At 41.0% G+C, this 24849-nt stretch overlaps 1 pseudogene; it reads left to right on the top strand.

Annotated features, from left to right (window-relative positions):
• Positions 1-6797: 6797 nt before the first annotated feature.
• Positions 6798-24422, top strand: LOC139189305 (palmitoyl-monogalactosyldiacylglycerol delta-7 desaturase, chloroplastic-like; annotated as a pseudogene).
• Positions 24423-24849: the final 427 nt, after the last annotated feature.

Consider the following 24849-nt stretch of genomic DNA (forward strand, 5'->3'; position numbering starts at 1 on the left):
GTTGAATTTGGTTAAGAAATGATTGAGTTACGAAGCCCAAACTTTCGGCCAAAAGCTCCGGGACACTTGATGAAGTTTTTAACGAAATGAAGAAAATAATGAATGGTGGACAATCTCAGGGACCAAAGTGATGTGTTATGCAAATCTCAGGGACCATTTTGGCTAAAAAAAAACCAATATTAATATGTGTCATAAGCTCAATCTATCCTGTGCAGAATCAGTTTTTGAAATTATATGTAGAATTAGCTTGTATGCTTTATTACTAGAATCAATTCAAATCGTCCTCGATCATTTTTGCAGAATCAGTTCAACCCGTCTTTGACCATTTTTGTAGAATCAGTTCAATGAATCTTTTACCATTTTTGCATAATCAGTTCAACCCGTTTTCGACATTTTTTGCAAAATCAATTTAACCCATCTTCGACCATTTTTGCAGAATCAATTTAATCAGCCATTAACTATTTTTGCAGATTCAATTCAACCCATCATCGACCATTTTTGCAGAATCAGTTCAATCAGTCTTCAACATTTTTTGCAGAATCAGCTGAACTCGTCCTCAACCATTTTTATTTTTGTAGAATTAATTCAACCCATCTTTGACTATTTTTACGAAATAAGTTCACCTTGTCCTTGATCATTTTTGCAAAATTAGTTCAACCCATCATTGGCCATTTTTTGCAGAATCATGTCAACTCGTCTTCGACCATTTTTAGCGAATCAGATCCAAATACATGTCGAATCAGTTTTATATACTTTTTTAGTAGAATCAATCTGTATATTTTAGTTCAACTAGTTTGTATATTTCAACAAACTACATACATGTCCTCAGTCCAACCCGTCGAATCCTCCTCCCATAATTTTGTTTAGATTAAATCAGATCACCATTCTAGTAGGAAAAAAAAATACTTCCCTATGTTTTCTTTCATTTCCCATTACTTAAAACACAATGGTTCAAAAAATAATAGACAAGAAGAGACACAAATGTGTCAATTCTATCTCTAAGCCTTTTGAGGAATTTCTCATTATCTTCTACAACAATGTTTAATATGTTGTCCATCAACTGCTTCTTATCTTCAATCAAAAGCTTAGTAACATCAACCTTGTCATGCACCACCATGCCAACAACTGCTTCTTATCTTTAGTCTGTAACTTTCCTACTTACTTTCCAAAAGAAACCTAAAAAGTTAAAATTAATAATTCAGTTTTTTTTTAATTTTTAATTTTGTTCTTTAGATGGATTATAGTTGTCACATCCCGGTCTGGGCCCCCACCACATTATGGACTTGACTCCATCGTAGCACAATAGTGTTTGCTTTGGGCCCCCACTATGACACACCCCGACCGAGGCCAAGGCATGCTGGCTATCACGTGAGAGTGACGTAGCCATGTGCACAGTGTGGAAGCGATAAAGATAGCAATTATACGAATAATTAAAAACCACATTACTAGAGTGCACTTCTAAACAGAAAGTGATAGGAGTTAAGTACAACAGTAACACTCTTAGTTAGAGCATAAAGTCTAGGTACAGTCCAGTAGGACAAGTACTAGTTATACAGTACCAGGAATGTCCTACTATTATTTAGACAAGTCAGAACAGCCTACGTCCGCAAGCCACCAACAGCAAGCTTACTTAAAACCTGGAGGGGCGCAAAACAGAAAACGTGAGTGGGCAAAAACAAATACTTTACAAAATCATTTCATTTATCAACATACTAACCCCTCGCTGTAAATCATATAAGATTTTCCCAGAATCAAGATCTAAGCATATACAAAAATATATCTGAATCATATCAAGTCAATTCATGTTTCACATAATCATGTTCATATGTATGCCATGCCAAAATATAACAAAGTAAACAGTTCAGGTAAGAATGATTTCATGGAAATACGATATGTTAGCCGGAACTCCTGTGGTAGTTTGTACGGTTGAATTCATAGCCCAAACTCAATCTAGCCGGAGTCACTACTATGACCTATACGGCATTATTCTGCACATAAGTCGGAACCACTAAAAATGGGTCTGTATGACAAGATTGGGTGTAATATAATTATGCTCAATTTTACTCTCTCAATGCTAGCTGTACGATACTACGTTAGTTACCTATGAGTCGGAACCACCTATAGTGGTCTGTACGACAAGACTGTGCACCTAATTGGATCCAATGTGATCATATGGTGCGGGAGGTGACATAATATACAGGCCTGTGCCAGCTCTCTCTCTGTGGCTAAATCGCAATCACCCTACTGCAGGTTATGAGCTCAATGTTCATCAATGCATTTATAATCATTCTATTCACAACTAAGGCATTTGCCTCAACTATTGTATGACTGCATCTAACGTATCGTTAGACTGCCTACGTACCCTGAATAGGGATCAAGTCATTCGTAGTTCACATAATCAAACATAACTTACCTGAACTTACATGTGCCTCCACAGCATCACATATATATATATATATATCAAGTATATAAAGGCATTTGGCATGGAAATTCAAGACATACTTTCATTTAAATGCATTTCTAGGAAATATATCAAGTATATAAATATATACTGAAAACCAAAAGCCCACTCATTGATATGTCGAAGGGTCGTAGCCCCCGAGTCGCCCGTGGATACGCTCGTCCTCAGGATAAGTCTCACCTATATGCGAATTAACTATAAAAACGTTATTTTAAAGCACGTAGACAAAACTAGCTAATAACTTCTCATACATTGCTCAAAATGGGTATATGAATATACCAATGTGACCTACACAACCTCACGAACATCGTGATATTTTTAGATAAATTTTTAGGTGGCTCACGCGCCCCCACGAGTCGGGGAGGTCACCGCCTCACGCGCGGCCCAAACGCATCGTCTTCAACCTCCAGACGTCGAAACTGTCACCGGCGTCGGATTCTGGGCAGACCTGCAACTGCCCATTTCTCACTCGATTTTGCACCATTTTTCACGTATTTTATACCAAAATGAAGCTCTTAACTTGTAGAACACAATCATACTAATTTAAAGCTCTAAAAGTCACGGGATCTCACCAAAGAATTCCAAGAAAATCGGCCAAACTTCGTCCACACGATCCCGACGTCCAAAACCTTCAAACGAAGCACTCCGAGCTTCCTTGGGACCTCACTAATCTCGCTATAAGCTTGGATTATCCTAAAACATAACCATTTAAAAGTTCATGAATAGTGCTCAACTCGGAGCTTGAATTTTCAACGAGATATCGAACGAGTTCTTACCTTAAATGGGTGCCCTAGAACTCGTATGGTCCTCACGAACACAATGGTACTAATTTTGGCCACAATCCGTGAAGTTTCAAGGGTCTTGGGTGCTTGTCCGTACCATTTCAAAGGAGAGAGAGAGAGAAAGAGAGAGAGAGAGAGAGAGAGAGAGAGAGAGTCCGAGAGATAGAGAGAACAGGGGAAGGAAAAAAGAGATAGAGTAATGTGGATGAGTGTGTGTGGTCTAATCTACACACCAATCACAACTAACCAAGGTTTAGTTCTCATTGGCCCCAAAAACTTAGGAAAATAATTATATTGGTCCACTTCTAAAACCATGTCACATACGACTCATCTCAACGCTCAAGGGCATTCTAGTCTTTTCACACCTTCGATAAAAGTATTTCAGAACGGGCTGTGACAACCACGTCCTCACGGTTTTGTTTCTGGGAACTCACACGAGAACTTCCCAATGGCTCACCCATCCTGGGATTGCTCTCGCGTGAACTCGCTTAACTTGGGAGTTCCTACGAAACCTGAAGTCAGTGAGCTCTCAAAAGGCCTCGTGCTAGGTAGAGATGAGAATATACATATAAGGCTTACAGGATCCACTCCCCTGGGTAATGTGGGATGTAACAATCCACCCCCTTAAGGGCCCGACGTCTTCGTCGGCACACATCCGACCAAGAATTGGCTCTGATACCAAATTGTCACATCCCGGCCCAGGCCCCCACCTCATCCCGGGCTCGATTCCATCGTAGCACGATATTGTCTGCTTTGGGCCCCCAGATTTTATTTCTGAGAACTCACACGAGAACTTCCCAATGGGTCACCCATCCTGGGATTGCTTTCGTGTGAACTCGCTTAACTTCGGAGTTCTTACGAAGCCTGAAACCAGTGAGCTCCCAAAAGGCATCGTGCTAGGTAGAGATGGGAATATACATATAAGGCTTACAGGATCCACTCTCTGAGGCAATGTGGGATGTAACAATAGTAGTAGTAATGTAAAACATATGTGTGTGCGTGTGTATTTTTGTTGAATTTTCTTATACGGGGAAGAAGTCGTGAAAGTACCTAGTCATTTGGAAAGAACAGATTTTGGAGAATCCTTATTTGGGGTAGCAGCGGTGGGCAAAAAATTATTATTATTATTGTTAGAAGAAATGGTGGTGGCTCTGGTTGGTGCTTTTAATTCTACAATTTCATTGAAAGATGACAAATTCTCTGTTGCTCTCAATACTGACCACGCTCTCTCTCCTACCCATATGTGTTTTTTCACTCTTTTTTTATTTTGAAAATTTGATAACCCAATTGTCTATTTTGCTGAATTGAAAAACTCAATTGTTTGTTTTTGGTGAAATTAAATTTCTTTATCCTTTTCATGCTATGCCGAAATTGACTGTTGATGTGGTAGAAACTAACACATAAATTAAACCCTATAAATTATGCAATCGTAGTACGAGTAAGTAGGGATCGTTCTATTCTGGGGATTAGAAGGGATGCTAATCAACACAAATTAAACTTATAAAATTGAAAACTAAGTTAAACTAATAACAAAACAATGACTGGTGGAATTTTGGACGAATTTGATTAATACAAAAGTAAATGGCAGCAAGCAAATTAAGTTGTGAATGAAATATGGATGAAAGGACAGCTAAAGGATTCTTCTCCACACATGAATCATATGCATACAAATCGATGTCCAGCTATTCTTCCTATAAACCATGAATGACAACGCCCTAAATTAACTGTGAACAACACTAATTAACTCTCAGATTTTCCTAAGTTCATTGAATTGGACTCAGTGACGCAACCAAATTATTCTTCTCAATTTCCGTAACTATGAAAAGCATGATAGAGATACATCTCAAAGATCATTAAGTACTGTGAAAATCATAAGCATTGACAAAGCATTCGTAACTATGAAAAGCATGGTATTCCTACCACAATTAGGTGAAATTCCCTTATATTCTAGCATCAAATCCCTGCATGCAAACTAAGTGTGCATCCTTAATAAACATACAAGAATAAGTTCTCTATAAAGCAAATAAGTAAATCACATTCATGTCTTACAAAATAATAACTGGATGTAATTAATTTATATAAAACATATGATCATGGCTTCGAATTTACCTTTAACTAAAAAGAAACTTAGTTACACATGTTCATGATAGCTAAAAAGCAATCTAAATAAACATTGAAACTTAAAACAAATATAGAAAGAACTCTGAAAATTCCAGCAACTTCAATGGATGAATGGTAGGTGCGGCACACCCTAAAACAAGCAAGAATTTCATATATATATATAAGGAGAAACGGCTGAATCTAAGGAGAAAAGGGATTAAGTGTTTTGAGTTATTTTAGGACTCTAAAAATCCGGTAGAGAGTGTTGGAATGTGATTAGGATTCCTTTTTGCAGCTGGAGATAAGATAAGATAAGATAGGATAAGATAGTGTTCCTCTCCAACTAGGATTCCTCTTTCTTGTGTAATTCCTTGCCTTCCAAGCCTCAACTTTAATTTATCCAGATTTTAGCACATGTCTAACACCATTTAAACACCAAAAACGTCCAGCCCATATGCTATCCATACATGGTATCCAATCCAAGTCCAAAACGGCTCCAGTTTGCTCCATTTTGCCATTTATTGTCATATTTACCAAATGGATCTTCAATAATACGAAAATAACTTAAATTACTACAATAAATAGAAATTAACTAAATAAATGCAAAAAATAAGATAACAAAGTCGCATAAATATGCTCCTATCAGTTGTTTGTTTACTGTATGAATGGTGAAATGGGGAGAGAGAGAGAGAGAGAGAGAGAGAGAAGGAAGCAAGAGAGAGAAGTGTGGAAATACACTAAAGATAAATGGTATTTTTGTAAACTTACACTTCATAGAAGAAAAGTGTTGTCTCGATATGAAATTAAGAAGTGGAAGCATACTCAATGTGTAATTTTTTTCTAAATTTTTGTCATTTTCATTGAGTTTGAGATTCAAGCATTTTGCATTAAATAAAAGGAAAACTAATAAAAATGGCTTGAAAACTTTGAATTTTAACGATAAGGACAAAATAAAGGATAAAGTGAATAGTACCAGAATTGACTTTCTAGTGTAAAAATGTAGTTTTTGGTTTAAGTGAACCAAAACGGAAACTTTTCGTTAAAGTTGCCTTAAATAAAGTTATTAAGTTATTTTTTTGTTAAGAAAAGTTTAGAGAAACCTTTTTATTAAGGGAACTTTAACGAAAAGCACCCGGTACTATTCACTTTAATGAAAAACCATATTTTTACACTAAAAAGTCAATCATGGTACTATTCACTTTACCCTTTATTTTGTCCTTATCATTAAAACTCAAAGTTTTCAAGCCCTTTTCATTGGTTTTCATTTTTATTAAAGCTTCCTAATAATGAGTGGTACATAAATTACCTACCACGCCAATTATTTACCATGCCAATCGTGACAAAGCAGTGCGATATTAAATTGCTTCTCTATATATCTAATGGCTCGCGGACCAACATTTTCCGAACCCATAAGCATTTTCATTCAACGTTCTCTGGATCGAGTAGTAGTGAGATATCAGCTTCTAGCGAGCTTGGTTTTGTTAGTGCAGATACCAGTCGTAGAAATAGCAGGAGTGACTAGTGAGAGAGTCTGCTATTATATACCATATGGGGCGTTGGGTGAAGATTGTGATGATGCCCGTGGAGAGTTCTTGGGGAGAAAATGGAATTTACAGGACCTAGTCATAGCGAGTACCCTTTCGTCTATGCACTTTCATTCTTTATTTGCACCCTGTTATTTTGCTTGGGGTGCATTTTGGGTCGCCTTTGCACTCCATATGTTAACCAGTTTAGGAGTCACTCTGTCATTCCATAGAAATCTTTCACACAAGATTTTCAGGCTTCCGAAATGGCTCGAATACTTATTTGCCTACGTTGCAGTTCTATCACTTCAGGTACATTATATATGTGTGCGTCGTGAGCAACGTTTTGTTACATTTTAGCATCATTCTGTGCTTGAATAGTAGTTTTTTTTTTTTCTTGCAATATTATTAGGGAAAATGATTGAGTTTGGTGTGTTGCACATATTTGCAGGGTAGCCCAATAGAATGGGTGAGCTCACACCGTCACCACCACCAGTTTACCGATACACCGAAAGATGTTCATAGCCCCATTCAAGGTTTTTGGTTTAGTCACATTGGATGGATCATCGATAGCGGTTCTCGGTTTGGAAAGATAGCAACAACATACACAACTATATATACACATATCCTACAAGCATATGTCGTCGAACTATTAAATTAACATTGGAAATTTTGCAGTACGGGGGAGTAAAGAACGTTCAAGATTTGAAAAGGCAGGCCTTCTATAGGTTTCTTCACCATACTTATGTTATACATTCAGTTGTTCTACCTGGAAGTTTATTATATGCCTTTGGCGGCCTTCCCTTCCTGGTTTGGGGACTGGTGAGATTATTAATTGCTTCCTCCTAAGTTTAGCTTTTTATCCCCAAAAGAAATTTGTTTACATTATTGTCACAAGGCCTTATACATAAATTCCAATTCAAATCAATGAAAAAATTGCACAGTTTCTATGTGGTCATATATAAACCTCACTTGCAAAAAATTAGTTTCTTGGTCAAAAAGTTCATCTCATAGACCTCACTTGCAACTTTTGGATGGAGTTTAAACTTGAGATTTTAACTAAAATTCGGGCTTTATAGATGCTTTTTCCATTTCTTCTTCTTCTTTAATTTCTTTTTCTTCTTCATGAATGATGTAGTCCAAGTGCCCGACCCTAAAAATTTTCAGCCTAGCAAAGTGTTTGGGTCCAAAACGATGTTTTGGGCCGAAGGTAACAAATGGGCCAAGACTCTTGATCCATTGGTAGCAAGGGGGATCATGGGCCGGCTAGGTACTAGGGCTTGTCTAGTTGTTTGTCGATCGAGTCCCTTTGTGAGAATGATTGATTTGGATAAAGATGAAGGATGAATCCTTAAACCCTCAAGAATGTTAAAGTTGTTGATGCACAAAATTAGTGAGGACTTTGGTACAACAAAAAATGTTAAGTTTGTGATCTTCACTAGATTGCTCCGGTCACTGGTGTGAATAAGTATGTAAATAGATAAGGACAGGGAAGCAAACAGAAGATGTACGTGGTTCACCCAGATTGGCTACGTCCACGGAGAAGAGGAGTTCTCATTAATTGTGAAGGATTTACACAAGTACATAGGTTCAAACTCTCCTTTAATGAGTACTAGTGAATGATTTAGTACAAATGACATTAGGAAATATTGTGAGAGAATGATCTCTATTTATAGAAGAGAGTTTCTAGTTTCATTCTGACATTGACACGTGTCGTGTTGTGATTGGCTTCTGATGTCGACACGTGTCGCGCTGTGATTGGCCTCCTGGTTGGAGGGAAACTCTTCTGGGTCCTTGACGGTATAACATTGACCGGTGCTCAGTAGTTTCGGGATTGGTCAAGTATGGTACAAACAAAAGCTAAAGGCAAGAACACGGAAAGAATCTGGTTCGTTGTGGAGATGTGTTCAAAGTCCTAATTATAGTAGGATTGGCCGAGTCTTATTTAGATCAGGATGAGGAGTCTTACTCCGAGTAAGGTTCTAACTCGGTCGGAAGTAGGTTCGCTCCTATAAATACAGAGGATGAACACACATTCAGGGGTTCGAAATTCAACACATAAATTGCCCTGCGCAAACTCTCGCTCTACGCGAAACCTCTCAACAACCTTGAGATTTTTTATTTTATTTTCCGCCAACATATCTTTAGTTTGGATAAACAGCACTGTGAAAGTAACCGGCGAACATCTTCAGTTTGGATAAACAGCACTGCGTCGAGGCCGACTGGTTATCTATCCAAGTATCGGCTGTGAAGGATTTTTGAATCCTTATTGGTAGAGGTCATCTCATTAGCCTTCTTGGTGAAGTGAGGTGTTACAAATTATTGGGCTCGGCACATTGAACCCCAAGTTGTTTATGATTGGTTATTCACAAGTAGGGTTTAGAGTTCGGCATTCTGACGGCCGAAACACGTTTACCATCAAGACATATATTTCCTTTGAGTACTTGTGTCCGTATAGTTTGGAGCCGGTTCGGCATGCTTATACTCTCACGAATATAATCACCGTGACCGAACTCGGTGCGAACGATTGGTGAACTTCGCAAAACTAGCAGCCTTATCTTCAGGCTCTAGAACCCGAAAGCCAAGATGTGTTCCTTCCTCGGCCGCAGTCGCAAGATTGAGAAGTTAGTAGCCCGCTCAATGCAACATCAACATATTTTACTCCTTGGCCGAGCTCGGCTAACGGGTTGGCACGCCCGCATACAACCGAAGGACATAGTTAGCTCATTAGTTATTATGCTTGCGTGCCACGTAGGCTTGGTAGTTTTTAGGGTCAACATTTTGGCACGCCATGTGGGACCGAGTGCTAAAACTATGAAGTTCATGACCATCGAAACACGATCGGTTAAAAAGAAAACAATCATGGGAAAGTCAATGATTGATCTGCCAGTTCAGAGTCCTGGACAAGAAGTGTCACATGCACGAAATCATCTTGTTGCTGTGACACCTGAGATTGCAAGTGTGACACATCGAGAAAAGGAAGTTTGTCTCGGTACTCAGCCTCGGAACACAGAAGTCACCAACAGAACCGTAGGTGTTTTCATTGAAAGGATAATGGAGGACTGCGACGAAGATGGTGGTGAAGGCTCAGACCCTCTGACTATATCATTTCTTCGAAGACAACTTGATGAGCAATCTTGGCAGGTTGAACAAACAGTTATCCAAAAAATGAACAGTTTGCTCGAGGTAAAACAAAGTAATGGTGATACGCACACCAAATTGCTCGAATTATTAGTTAGCAGAGCCTTCGAATGGGGCCTGCTAATCAGTCTCGCCAGCTTCCACTCAAAAGTAATCCACTATAGGCCGAAACAGGATCTACTCGGCTCAAAAGATTGACTTGGAAAAAAAGAGGAGGATCAAGCAGTAGATCAGACGGATCCAACCAGAAAGTGGAAGCAACATCGGTCGATATGATCGAGGTCCAAAGAATGATCGATTCGACCTTGAAAAAGGGGTCGAAGTTTCTGAAATTCATCCATCCATACCCAGCTTATGTAGAAAAGTTCGAATATCCTAAAGGCTTCAAGATCCTAGATTTCAACCTTTTTGTTGGAGAATCGTCCTTGTCCTCGTTAGAACATGTGGCCCGGTTCACTACGTAATGCAGAGATGTTAATAGTGACTTCCATCAACTGCGACTATTCAACTTTTCGTTGATGGGCTCGGCATTCACATGGTACATCGACCTCCCACCTAATTCCAACCAAAGTTGGGAGGAATTGGTCGAGAAATTCCACGAGCAATTCTATTGGCCGGGGATGGAAATGTCAGTTTCTTCATTGGCTAGGATGGCTCAAGCATCTGATGAGTCACCAATGGATTACCTTACAAAGTTTAAATCGGCCAGGAATTGGTGCCGAGTCCCTCTACCCAAAGTCAAATTTGTTAGGCTTGCTTTGAATGTGCTACAAAAAGAAATTCCTGAGGGCAAACTTCCGAGATATGTATGAACTGGTCCAACACATCGAGCAATATGATTATTTGCTCCGAGAGGAAAAGATCTCGAATTCCCCATCCTAGGGAACAATTTACAAAAATCCCACAATGAGCTACGCATCGGCCGAATGCGAGGATCAGCAATATGTCAGTGTGGACGCGGCCGAAATAGTGTTAGATAAACCGTACGTTTGCAAGGCATTGGCTCACATTAACTTCAAAGATGATAAAACCCACTCGGTTTCTGAAGAGACGGTTAAAACATTAAAGGTTTACACTTTCGATATTACCAAGGTCGATGCAATCTTCGACCAATTGCTGATGGCAAAGATCATCAAAGTTCGGCCAGAACACAACATTCCTAAGGCCGAATAGTTGAAAGGAAAGACGCATTGCAAATACCATAATTCGAATAAGCATACCACAAACAATTGCGTTGTGTTTCGTGATGCTATTCAAAGTTGGATCGATAAAGGCAAGCTAAAATTTCCTAAGAAAAAGATGACTGTCGACGTTGATCCTTTTTCCTTCGGCGACAGTTGGCATGCTAGATGCTCATTTGTCCAAAAACAAAGGGAAAGGGAAGGCCGAGTTTGTTCGAACATAACACGTCCCAAAGCAGAACTCTCAGCCGCGACTCAAGATTGATCTATTTTCAAACGAGCCACCTACAGAGTTTTCGGGACCAGCCATAGTCGAATCCATGTCAAACACCAGTGCAGAGGAAGCTGAGAGACCGATGGTTTTATGTAGCCGTTGTAAAGCATGCATCATCCTAACTGAGCCAAAGGAGAAACTACCTCAGGCTCTGACACCACGACAACCATCCAAGGCCGCGGTAACACCTTCAAAGGAACTCGGTGGAGGCCAGCGCCAGAAGGTGTTGGATAGGCTCGGCCCTCAAACACGAATAGACAACCCCACTTCAGCTAGACGGCGTCTTGATTTTGACACGCCATTTTATAATGAGGATTATTACTCACGTAACTTCAGCAGCTCAAGGTCATTGGCGAATCAGAAAACCTTCAGGCCACCTGAGCCACGCGACCAACGTTGGTATAGTTACAATTCTCCAACTGGCATGTATACTGCATTATCCAAATCTCATAAACATTGACGCCAACGGATAGACTACATGGCTCGACGACAGGCAGTACAAGCCACGTCGACTACCAAATGGCAGCTGAAAGAAACAGCAGGAAACGAAAATGATCAACAAACCCCAGCAATCATGGTCGAACTAGTTCTAGGGAAAAAGGTAATTGATCGTGACTTTGAAGCCACCATTGAAGAATCAGATAAGCACATCAAACTCCTCCTTCGGCCCAATGAGATAAAAGCTTGTTTTGAGCATTTCAGACAAGAAGCCGAAAGCAAGCTTCCCCCTTTTGGAGTACATGCAAGAATTTCACAAAACACATTCTACTAATGACTTGTACGGTCTACGCAAGGCGGCGCAAGAAGCCCTCGACCTGGCACTCACTTGCCTTAATGCTAAACAGATTATTCAGAAAACTACCAACCCAACAATGAAGGCCAGGTTCTAGCACATATGTGAAGCTCGGGTCCTCGGCTTCGAGGTCGACCCGTACACGGACATAGACACCACCAAGCTCCATTTCTCTTTCGAAGACCTTCAGTACTTATGACATCATTTCAAAGTCTTCTTAGCCGTATCTCTTTTCGACCTTACGGTCGACGAGAAAGATTGTGTGGCGCGTTTGGATGCCTACTGATGCGAAAATTAACTTAACACACAAATTAAACCCTCTTGTTGTCAAATTGTAATATAAATGCAAGTAGGGATCATTCTAAACTGGGGATTTATGAGGGCTTGCTAAAACCTCTAAACTGACTTAAAAACATATAAACAGAGTTAAAAACACTAAACTAGACTCAAAGAACTTAAAACAAACTCAAAGGACTCAAAACAAGCTAAAAACGCTCAAATCTACCTAAAAACACAAACTAGGCAGATTGGACTCTAACACACTTTTGGGACACCTAAAAACACAAACCAAAACAGATTTTGACTAATAAAACACTTTAAAATAAATGGGGCTTTAGTTTTGACGAATTTGAAAACAAAACAAGTAAATTAAAGAACTAATGAAATCTGCACGAATTTGAGTAAATTGAATGGATGGAAGGCTAGCTAGGAGGTTCTTCTCCACATATAACATACTTGCACATAAACCAATTTTCAGTTGTTCTTTCGATCAATCATGAAACTCAACACCCCAGGTTAATTAAGTCCGCTTAAATTAACCTTCAAGTTCTCCTTAAGTTATTGAATTGGATGGGAAAACGCATACAACAATTCAAGCATTCTTTAAAAGTTCTTTACGTGAATAGCACAATAAAGATACAATCAAAGATCATTAAGCATTATGAAAACTATAAGTATTGACGAGGCATTCGTTACTATGATGAGCATGAAACTCCTGCCAAGAATTTATTTAACGCGATCGTTTATAAGCGACTTCCACTACTTGTGAATATAAGTTTGTAACTATTAGGTGAAACTCCCTTATACTCTAGCATCATATTCATGCATGCAAACTAAGTGTGCACTCTTAATAAACATACACGAATAAGTTATCAATCAAGCAGTTAAACAAATTGAATTCACAACTTATGAAATCACAACTGAAAGTAATCAAATCATATTGCAAGCATGAACATGGTTTCGAATTCCCCCCTAGCTAAGGGGGGTTTAGTTCCTCATACTCACAAAGCAAAGATAAACAAATTTAGACATTGAAAACAAAAGAATGAAAACACCTAAAAACGCTCCAACAGTCCAACTTGAATGGCAAGCACGTCCAAGGGTCCTCCTTCTTCTCTTTGTTGCGGCACAAGGTGTGGTTTGATGGATGAGTGGTAAATTATGGTGGTGGATGGATATAGTTGAGTTATGGTGAATGGTGGATAGGTGGATTGTGTTCTCCTTTTGGTTGGATGAGTGTCACGGCAAGGGAATGCCAAGAAACAAGCTAACTAAGTCGCATAAATATGCTCTAATCACCTACCTAGACACAAGGGACGCCCGAATCGCCTATAAAGAACGAGCCCATAAAGCACTGCAAAGACAAAACCAAGCCCTAGCAACGACCGAGCTCAAAGATGATAGCCAGAATGAAACAGGTTCAGTTAACACACCACAAGAACAGGTACCCAATGAGGCGAGAGATGATCAGGTCGAGGAAGCTCCAAAACATGATACCGTACTCGATAACCCAACAGATGACGACCAAGACCCGATGGGCCTTTGTCCTCGACAATATGGAAATCAGCATGGTCCATGTCCTACCTGCTGAATTTCAACCAACTACACCCCAACCAAATTCCTTGGATGGGGATGCAGTTGCCGAGGAAGAAACACAAGTTGATTTCATCACTACCGAAGAAGATAAGCAAGCGAGTAAAGCCGACAAACTTAAAATAGCTTTGGCCATACTGTTTCCCGCTTTTCTTCGGTTAATCTTCAACATTTAAAGCCGTTATGTCATGGCTCACATCGAAGGTTATCCAATCTTCAAAATCTTTGTCAATTGTGGGGCTACGATCAATATCATGCCAGTATCTGTCATGAAGGCACTACAATGGTCCAACAACAAACTCATACCATCATGAATAACCATGAGTAACTTCGTCGGCGAAAAGTCTCAGACCAAATGAATGTTTCCCTTGGAGGTAAGCGTTACAGGTCGCAATCACATGACCGCATTCTTTATCGTTGACTTTAAGATCGAGTACAATGCATTGCTCGGTCGGGATTGGCAAACAAACTGCATTCCCTCTTCACTATATTAGGTTCTTATTTTTTGGGACAGTAAATCTGTTATGGTGTTTCCTGCCGACAATCAACCTTTTGAAGCCAATATGATTCAAGCACGGTATTACGATGATTATGTCGGCTATATTACCCTACAAGGTTTGAACAAGGAAGGACGACCAACTCGAATTTTGATACAGAAAGCAATCAAAGTATGTGCCGAGACTATCCATCAAGATTCGGCAAAGCTTGGATTGGCCGATCTGATCGTAGATACTGATATCAGAAGATCGCCAGGATAGATGACGGGCTGCGGTTTCATCTACCATGGAACAACTGCTGGCCCATTAGTATGTTATCTCCAAAAAACCAAATTCGGGTGTCAACTTAGTCGAATATTTGGCTGAATGAGACAACGGCCCAATGCTTTCACTAGATAAAGTTCAGGCTGCACCAGCCGAGCTCGAGGATACTTAACCTCAAGTCAATGATCTTTTAGAGGAAATAAATGTTGGAATGGCCGAAGACCCACGACCCTTGTTCATTAGTACTTTGTTACCTCAACATGTAAAAACTGAGCTTTGTAATTTGCTTAAAGAATTTAAGGATTGTTTTGCTTGGAGTTACCATGAGATGCCTGGATTGGATTGAACGCTAGTTAAACATGAATTACGCATCAAACCTAGGTGCAAACCATTCCACCAACCACCTCGACGATTCTCCACTAAAGTACAACTCAGCATAAAGGATGAACTCGTTCGAATTTTAAAAGCTGGGTTTATTCAGATAGCTCGATACGTCGAATGGTTGACGAACATCATTCCAGTATTAAAGAAAAGTGGTGTCCTACGTATCTGTATTGATTTTCACAATTTGAATTTGGCAACTCCCAAAGATGAATATCCAATGCCAATTTCAGATTTGTTAATCAATGCAGCAGCAAACCATGAGATATTATCCTTTATGGATGGACATGCTAGTTATAACCAGATTTTCATCGCCGAGGCCGATGTCCATCAGATCGCTTTTCGTTGTCCGGGGGCACTCGGCACATACGAATGGGTCGCCATGCCATTCGGCCTCAAGAACGCTGGTGCCACATACTAACGAGCCATGAATACTATATTCCATGATTTGATTGGTACCACCATCAAAGTCTACATTGAAGATGTTATAATCAAATCAGAGTGTCCGCAGACATATCTAGATGATCTCCGCCAGGCTTTCCTGCGTATGCGTCAACACAACCTTAAAATGAATCCGGCCAAATGTGCTTTCAGCGTACCAGCAAGTAATTTTTTAGGATTCCTTGTACATCATCGTGGCATTGAGGTGGACAAGAATAAGGCACGAGCAATCATCAACGCTCCACCCCGACTACCAAGAAACAACTACAGTCGTTGCTCAACAAGATTAACTTTCTCCGCCGATTCATTGCCAATTCAGCGGGAAAAATGAAAGCCTTCTTCACGCTCTTGAAGCTTAAGGATACTGACATCTTCGAATGGTGTGCCAAACATCAAGAAGTGTTCACACAAATTAAGGTCTCATTCACAACTCTACCCATCCTGGTCCCACCACGACTTGGCAGACCTCTCAAGCTATACATCTCCGCGATCGAGGAGTCCATCGGATGCCTTCTGGCACAAGACAATAATGCTGGGCGTGAACAGGCCATTTTTTATCTCAGCCGAAATCTCAACCCACCAGAGATTAATTTATTCTGCCGTCGAGAAGCTTTGCCTCGCCTTATTTTTCGCCCCATCTAAACTCAAGCCTTACATGCTTGCGTCGGTCACTTTGATCATTGCCCAGACCGATGTCATTCGTTATATGCTCACTCGGTCGATAGTAAAAGGCCGAATTGGAAAATCGACAATGGCGCTGTCCGAATTCAATTTGCAGTAGGTGCCCCATAAAGCTGTTAAAGGCCAAGCGTAGGCCAATTTCTTGGCCCAACATCCCTCACCATATGATTTTGGGGGCAATGACATGGACATCGACATGGTGCAAACATGTGACAATTACTGGACAATGTACTTTGATGGCTATAGTACTTCCATCTCAGCTGGCGTTGTGATCATTATTCAATCCCCCAATCACAGCCGCTGATAATTTTCACTTAAGCTCGAGTTCGAGTGCAAGAATAATCAGGCCGAATATGAAGCCCTCATCATCGGCCTTGGTGTCCTTCACGATTTGCGAGCAACTCGAGTCCTTATTCTCGGTGATTCCAAACTTATGATTAACCAACTTAATGGGACTTTTCGTTGCGTGAGATGTACTCTGGCGCCATATCACATGGTTTTCAGCTATTTGGCCGAGTCTTTCAACGGCATTACCTTCAAACACATTTCATGGGTTTGAAACATTGACGCCGACGAATTAGCTCAAATAGCCTCCGGAGCACAACTTCTGGGGGGCAAACTAGGCCGAGAAATACCTGTGACCCGACGAGCATACCCGACCTTGGTTAATCAGCAAGTTCTCCAACTTGATTATGTGATCTGTACACGAGTCATGTCATTACCATCGTTGTTAAAGCGGAAGGACCCTATAGAGGTTTGCGCAGTCGAGGCAATGCCAGATGACTGGAGAAAGTCAATCATATGGTATCTTGACAATCCCAATGGTAAACATGATTGTAAGACAAGGGTTCACGCCACGAATTATGTAATGTACCAAAATCAATTATATTGAAGGGGTGATGACGGTCTATTATTATTATGCCTTGGCCCTCAGGAAGCTGCTCAAGCAATCACAGAGGTCCATGAAGGTATTTGCAAGGCTCATTAATCTGGATGAAAGATGCATTGGCTGTTTCGGCGACATGGCTATTTCTGGCCAAGCATTTTAAACGATTGTATCGAGTACGCAAAGGGATATGTACAGTGTCAAATTCATGGGACTATACAAAGAGTTCCTGCCGAATCATTCCATTTGGTCACCAAACCATGGTCGTTCAAGGGACGGTCCATGGATGTAATCGATAAAATCACACCATCTTCCAGGTCAGCAAAGAATGCGTGGATACTTGTCACAACGGATTACTTCACCAAATGGGTCGCAGCCAAACCATATGTCGAGTTAACGTCTAAAGAAGTCTGTAATTTTGTAGAAGAAAACATCGTGACTAGATTCGACGTACCAGAAATAATCATAACAGATAATGGTACGATTTTTACATCCGACAAGCTTCAGGAGTATACTGCAAGTCTAAAAATTAGACTCGAGCAATCTACACCGTATTACCCACAAGCGAACGGATAGGCTGAAGCAAGTAATAAGGTTTTAATCGGTATTCTCGAGAAAATGGTAAAAGAAAGGCCTAGTATGTGGCATTTAAAGTTAAACGAAGCATTATGGGCTTATCGAACTTCACCCCGATCGGCCACTGGAACGAATCCATACGTGTTAACCTATGGCCACAATGCTATGTTACCAGTTGAGCTAAGTATAAACTCGTTGCGAGTGATTGAACAAAGTAGTTTGTTCAGTGCTAAGTACAGTCAAGCCATGCGACGAGAGTTAGAACATTTGGAAGAAAATCGGCTTGACGCTTATAATTTATTGGTGGCACAGAAAAAAATTATCGAGCGAGCTTATAATCAGCGAGTCAGACAAAAAACATTTGAAGAGGGCGAGTTAGTTTGTCACACTATGCTGCCCATAAGAATTAAAGACCCCAGGTTCCGCAAATGGTTGCCGAATTGGGAAGGACCATTCATTGTTCACAAAGTTCTCGGCAATGGGGCAATACCACCTCAAGGATCGAATTGGTTTAATTCATAAGTTGCCAATCAACGGGAAATTTTTAAAGAAATATTATCCAGTCACTTGGGAAATGCGAGAATAAAAGATCATTTCATTGATTTTGCAAAGAAACGTACAAGTGAAGTTACAAAAGATTCCAAAAGACCAAAATCCTAAAAGGTCGAAGAAATGAAGGCTTCAAGAACGACCTTCAGTTCCAACCACCTTACTTCACCCACAGTGACTTCGACTTGCCTTGTCCTTCTATTAAACTGAAGTTGCTGGATGTGCCTTGCGCCAGCCGTGAAGTCTATTCACCAAGCCTTATTTGCTTCAAAATTCTTTTCGAGGTCCGAAGCAATGACCAACCTTTGTCGTTGAAGTTTGGCAATTTGACGTTGCAGCTCAGCAATTTGATGATCAAAGTTGGCCAACTGCATTTTCTTTGCTTTAATGGCCTCAACCTCCGACCGACTGGCTTCATGAGTGGTCTTGGCAGCCTTTAAGTGGTCTTCAGCCCGGATAGCCCGTTCAAAAGTAATAAAGAACTAATGAGTCCGCTTTAGGATATCGGACATGTGGATGACATTCTTGGTACTCAGCAGTCCACCAGCTGCAAGAGCGTTAAGGCACTCTCCTACGGAGTCGAGGCCTTTGCATTGAAGGATTTGTGAAGCAGAGATAGATAGAAGTTCTTGCAACTTGGCGAGGGCATTGGATTCGACCTCGGTTGGCGAAGGCTCGGCCAATGTAGTAGATGATCCTGCTACTCCAGCAATATTCGAAAGGAGAACGTCGAGCTCGACTTCCCATGAAAGCTGCACATGAAAAGGTTTTAGGTGAAAAGAAAATCGTAAAGAATATAACTGAGAGAATTTACTTTAGACTTGCCAGGAAGAGACTTCGACCATGTCCTCTAGTTCATTGCTTGAACCTAGAGAGCTTAATGGCCGAGCCTAGTATTTAAGACTGTTTCTCAATTCAAGTGGCCGATAAAGGTTATGTACGTTCGACGGCCACTGAGGTGGCCAGGAAATATAGATAACACCCTTTGGCGCATAGAATTGTCGGTGAAATGAATAATTGGGCACCTGACATTTAATATTATTCTCGGTTCAGACTTGTTGTAGTAAAATCAACGAAAGAAAATGATCGAGCCTTACAAAAGCTGAAGTAACTTTTTGAGGATGAATGTCAATGTCCTGATCCTGCGGATAGATTAGTGTCTTCGCCGTCGCTTCAGGCTCGACAAGGGGCCCTTTTCCACGGTCAGCTGCATGAAGATCAACCTGGTCAGTCGTCTCAACCACCGGTGGAGGATTGTTGGTAGGAAGTCTAGTTGGTCAAGGGTGACTCGTCAGTGGGGTTTCTTCGTTGTCGACGTCCTGAAATAAGAGTTGTTAGTATTTAGAATCTAATCGAAAAGAAAATGACACCAGCAATGTAATCATACCTCCCCATAATGACTATTGGTTTCGGTTTTGGATCAGAAGGGAGATTTTTCTCGGCTAAGGTGGCCACTTCCTCTGAGACAGAAGCAGCGGTCGGTTTTGTTATTGCAAGTTCCTTGACCATCGGGTTATTGGTTGGTTCGACCACGACTTGTCGAACAGGTCGAACCTCAAGTGCTCAATAAGTGGGAGGGTTTGGTTGAGTGTCCGTCGAGGCTCGAGCAACATAAGCACGATGAGACTCAGCAGTTGCTCATGTGGTTTGGTTGGAGATAACATGAATTTCCCGCTCCCCTTTTTTCTCCAATTGCTTGACACGTTTTTTAGGACGGGGAGCATTGCCAGTCGTTATAGCCTCTGGGCGAGACTGTTTGCCCTGCAAGGTCAGTGAAGCGGTTACGGTATTCTTTAGCAAAGGAGCATGTTTTTTCTTGGGCACAACTACGGCTGCCACGTCCGTATGAATGCCTAAAAAAGTTAAAATCAAATCAGAAGGAAGTTTGAACAAACAACCAAAGGATAATGATAAACAAAGATAAATACCTTGAGCCGTCTCTTTGGATTTGGGGTAAGGGCTTTCTTTGGGCAGTCGCTAAAAGCTTTTTTGATGGCCTTCTTGATCGATGTATGAAAGAAGTCCTGAGTGTATGTTTCCCACCAGTCGACGAAGGTGGCGGTGCTAAGGGTTTCAAGCACGTTAGGCCGGAGACGGAATTTTTGGCACCTTTCTTGAAATTTACGAACTGTCTCCTTGCATTCTCTCTTCGAAGAACCAGAGAAACATCATTGGCATAGAAGGGAGCGAGAAGTGAGTAGAGGCACTGGGCAACCTTGGAGGTAGCCGAGTTGCCAAGCAGTGAAATAAAGATGGTATACTCCCAACTCACTAGAGGGGCATCGCAGCCGAAGGGAAGGTCGCATGTTAACATGAACAACCCCCAGTTTTGACGAAGATTAGCATCTTCAACTTCACTCCATGTTGATGATGGAAGCTTGATGGAAGGGGGATACTCTTGATGACAACATATCAGAAACTCGTCATTAAATAGGTCTTCTAGGCTGAAAACGTATTTGAAGACTTCTTCGGCCTGGTAGGAGGCACCTGTCGAGACGTTAACAGAGGACCGAGCGCCTCGGTGGGTTGGAAGCTGGGGATCTTTGGTCGAAGAGTTGCAAAATAGACCTGCAGCCAAAGTTGGAAAACCCAGAGCAGACCATTCTGGTGCAGATCAATTTTGTTGGCAAAAATGGCCGAACTGAGGGCCAAGGTGTGACCACTTGCTAGGCTTCGACAACCGGCATATTCTCAACCAAGCACTTATTCGATTTGGTACAACAAATAAATTTGTTGTACTAGTAAAATAGGAAGGCTTCGTGCTCCCCTTTATGAATGTTTTCTTTTCCTCGGCCAGCGAAAAAGAGGATGAAAATTTTGTAGTTGAAGAAAATCTTGTGTAGTTTTTTTAATCTCTTCTCTTAAGGGTTCTTGACCCTCTTTACTCAGCACTTCAACAACCCACTCGTCAAATAGAGCTTTAAGGTCGAGGATAGACGGATGCCTAGAGAGGTCAGAATGAGAGGTTCCAAGGATAGATAAGAAGTCAAGGATGTGGGAAAGCCGAGAGGAAGGACCATGGTGTTGGTGGTGCAGCACCAAAAGCACAAAGCTGCCATAAGAAGTTCTCTATCCATGATGATTTCCACGGTCGAGAGTTTAATGACATCAGAGATGCCAAGAGTCTTCCATTATTGGCCGAAGATTTTTTCCATCCGTTCGAACCAAGCTACCCAAGCTGTGGTGGTTAAAGGCCAGGCTCCTTGGGGTTTGGTCAGGTCCCACTTCAACCAATCGAACCCTTGCAACAAGGGTGTCAGGCAACGATCCTTGAGGAGAGTGGTGATGGACGATGGTACGACATCCTTGAAAAAAGGTCTCAATATCTGGTGGGAGGCGGTCAAATCGCCTTCGAAACGTAAAGTTTTGATGGCGCTTCGATCGATGAAGCCTTGGCATTTGTTACATTCGTCGGAAAGCTTGGAAATGAAGGAATCCATTGATGAGGAATCGAAGAATTTCTAGGTTGAGAGTTTTCTGGGTTTTCTGGGAACTCAATAGCCAAAAGCAAGAGGGGTTCAGGAATTAGTAAAGCGTAGAGTTTGAACGAAGAAGAGATGGGTATTTATAGCGGTTTTGGGTTGAAAACCCAACGGTTTAAAGTTTCGAATAAAGGATAAGACTAGTCATATAGTTTAACAATCATTATAGAGATTCGAGAAACCCATATGAAGAGGCCAAGAAATTCGCAGATCAAGGCTATACGATGACATATGACGGCGGATTCAATGATGAAGAGACGTTTGATTATGTGCATGACTCAAACAGACCGAGAAATTCACGAATCGAGGTTGCATAATGGCATGTTGTGGCAAGTTTAATTATGAAGAGACGTTCGTGTATCTGCACGTCTCAAAAAGACTACAATTTCGCAAATCAAGGTTGTAATGATGGTGTGTGGAAGGCTAGGTGTTTTAGTGTCAGGTAAGGACAAGCATGTTAGAAAGATGCCACATGGCAGGGTGTCTGACAAAATTAAGATCATGCAATCGTGCTTCATAAATGCGCCGGATAGATGGAATATTCGAGTTTTTTTTTTTTTAAATATACCCTGGTTTGGTTTCACTTCTTCAAGGTCAAAATTCGGCTAAGGAATTCTAAGCCGAAGACCTCAGAAACGAGGGGGCAATGTTTGGGTCCAAAATGATGTTTTGGGCCGAAGGTAACAAATGGGCCGAGACTCTTGATCCAGTGGTAGCAAGGGGGATCATGGGCTGGTTGGGTACTGGGGGTTGTCTAGTTGTTTGTCGATCAAGTCCCTTTGTGAGAATGATTGATTTGGATAAAGATGAAGAATGAATCCTTAAACCCCAGGAGTGTTAAAGCTAAAGGCACTAAGGAACACGGAAAGAATCTGGTTCGTTATGGAGATGTGTTCAAAGTCCAAAGTAAAGTAGGATTGGCCGAGTTTTAGTTAGATCAGGATGAGGAGTCTTAGTGTGGGTAAGGTTCTAACTCGGCCAGAAGTAAGTTCGCTCCTATAAATACAGAGGATGAACACACATTCAGGGGCTCAAAATTCAACACACAAACTGTCTTGCGCAAACTCTCGCTATACGCGAAACCTCTCAACAACCTTGAGATTTTTTATTTTCTTTTCCGCCAACACATCTTCAATTTGGATAAACATCAATGTGAAGGCAACCGGTGAACATCTTCAGTTTAGATAAACAACACTGCCGCCGTAGAATTAGCCGACCTTGAAGCACCTTCAGTTTGGATAAACAGCACTGCGTCGAGGTTGACTGGTTATCTATCCAAGTCTTGATCGAGAAGGATTTTCGAATCCTTGTTGGTAGAGGTCACCTCATTAGCCTTCTCGGTGAAGTGAGGTGTTACAAATTACTGGGCTCAGCACATTGAATGCCGAGTTGTTTATGATTGGTTATTCACAAGTACGGTTTAGAGTTCGGCATTCTGACGACCGAACCATGTTTACCATCAAGACATATATTTCCTTTGAGTACTTGTGTCCGTATAGTTTGAAGCCGGTTCGGCATGCTTATACTCTCACTAATATAATCACCATGACCGAACCCGGTGCGAACGATCCGTGAACTTCGCAGAACTAGCAGCCTTGTCTTCAGGCTTTAGAACTCGAAGGCCGAGACGCGTTCCTTCCTCGGCCGCAGTCGCAAGATTGAGAAGTCAACAGCGTGCTCAATGCAACATCAACATATTTTACTCCTCAACCGAGTTCGGCCGACAGGTTGGCACACCCGCATACAACCGAATGACGTAGTTAGCTCATTAGTTACTCGGTCTGCGTGCCACGTAGGCTTGGTAGTTTTTAGGGTTAACACAAAGATAAACAGCAAGATCATTGTATTATGAAACTTATGTCCCTTTTGTGATTGTAGGGAGTGAGGATAGTAACTGTTCTGCACGTAACTTTGCTAGTAATTTCTGCCGGCCACATGTAGGGTAAACAAGTATACAACACCGGGGATTTGTCCAGGAACAATTGGTATAAATTTCACTTTATTTGCTTCCCTCTCGTACTACCACATATATATAAGTACTCTTTGATAAATTTGGAAGTTAATTACATATTTTTATTTAATTTTAACTGTTTTAGGTGGTTGGCAATGGTTACACTTGGCGAAGGGTGGCAGATTGACTTAACTTGGTATGTAATCAAAGTTTTACAAGCAATTGGATGGGCAACAGATGTGAAAACTCCAACTGAGTCCCAAAAGCAAAGAAAGGTGTTCAATGGTGAAATGGTGCCAACAGATGTGAAACCTCAACCTCCGACTGAGTCCCAGAAGCTTGTGTCGTAATGTAGCTCCGCCTACCGGTTGCCCATGTCCCTTGCTCCGCCCACCGTTTGCAAGTGGTTTTTTAGTTTTGTTTTTCGTCCAAGTAGTTTTGTTTCCAATTGTGGTAATACAATATTAATATATTTCTATCTGTTCGTAATTGTAATCGTTTTCGGGAAATGATGACTGATTAATGAAATATAGTTGAGTTTTCTCTAAATTAACCTACAAAAGGTTTTAGATGCTGAAAGATTGTATCGATAAGGATTCATGGCGAATCTCAATATAGGTGACTAATCCTGAGGGTATGATTCTTACCCCACACTACTGTACTTTACTTATGCTCTGATGTCGCGTGTGAAATTGGTTCATTCCCACTCAAAGCGCACTCTTGTATTTAAGCACTTTTAAGTTTAAATTTATTTACATTTTCCACATCACTAAACTTTATGGCTTTGTCACCTTCCAGGTGTCGGCCAGCACAGCTCGATTCGAAGATCTAGTGGACATTCCGAGTCGGGGTGTGTCACATAGTGTTTCATGCATGTTTAGTAATTTTTCAATATTTATCGAAATCTAAATGTTTACGTTAAAATATTCATGAGATTAAATTGGGATAGCCTACATTTTTTTTAAAAGAAAAAAATTAACCTAAATTCATTTTTAATAATCTCGGACTAAAAAT

This window comes from Malus domestica, chromosome 11 (assembly GCF_042453785.1).
Source record: "Malus domestica chromosome 11, GDT2T_hap1".
Lineage (NCBI taxonomy): Eukaryota > Viridiplantae > Streptophyta > Magnoliopsida > Rosales > Rosaceae > Malus > Malus domestica.